We start from the raw sequence: 977 nt of genomic DNA on the forward strand, positions 1-977 counted from the left end.
GTTACAGTTGCAACAACAAAAAAAGCCATTGTATATGAGAAAGTAGTTAAATGTTAGTATATAGTTTAATCCTCCCGATCTCTGTGACCTTGGGCATGTCATTCAACCTCTCTGGACGTCAGTTTTAACCTCTGCTTAATGGGAGTAGACTTGAATTACTGTTTCTTCAGCTCTGGGATACTAGGCTTCCGGACAAGTTAGGTCCCAACATCTACGCGGCTAGAGAAGGGAAAGGAAGGAAGAAGGGAGGGGGAGGAGGTAGGGACGGCTCCCTGGAAGAAGATTTAAGGAGTCCGGGGGGTGGAGGATAGGAGGGGGGGAAAAAAGCGGGGGGGGGGGGGGTGGACAGAAAGACGCTTGCGCAGTAAGCACCTCACGCTCTCCCGCCCCTCCCAACTCCTCTGCAGCAGGGAATTGCAGGAGCCGCTCCACCTATCCCAGCCCAGGCGAGTAACGACCCTCCTTTCTCCTTCCTTCTTTACGGATCGTAGCCTTCCTCCTTTGCCGGCCCAATCGAGGGCGGGAGTAGGACTGGCCCGGCGAATCCGCGACGCCCACGGGGGCGATCTACCCGCCCATTGGCCTCCGTCAACGTGAGTCCCGCCTCTGCAAGTTCACGCCCCCTCCGTCCTTCGCGTCCGTCCCTCCTTCCTGGGAGAGCCCCCGGATCCAATCGGTCCCTCACCCGGACGAGCGGAGGGGGCGGTCCCACTGTACGTCATTGAACTCCGCCCGTCGCTCGGGCAACGCCCCCACCCCCTCCACTCCCGAGCGGAAATAGCGGGGCGCTGGGCCAATCGGAGCCGCACGCCTTTGTTCAGCGACCAATGAGACAGGCGGAGGGGCCGAGCCTGTGTCTGAGCGCCAGTAATTGCAGCCTATAGGCGGCCCCGAGAGCGCAGGCCGGCGGAGGCGAGGGGAGGGGCCCGGGGCGGAGCCGCGGCCTGCCCGCCCGCCCGCCAGCCCGCCCTCCCCCC

This window comes from Bos taurus, chromosome 18, assembly GCF_002263795.3.
Source record: "Bos taurus isolate L1 Dominette 01449 registration number 42190680 breed Hereford chromosome 18, ARS-UCD2.0, whole genome shotgun sequence".
NCBI classification, from domain to species: domain Eukaryota; kingdom Metazoa; phylum Chordata; class Mammalia; order Artiodactyla; family Bovidae; genus Bos; species Bos taurus.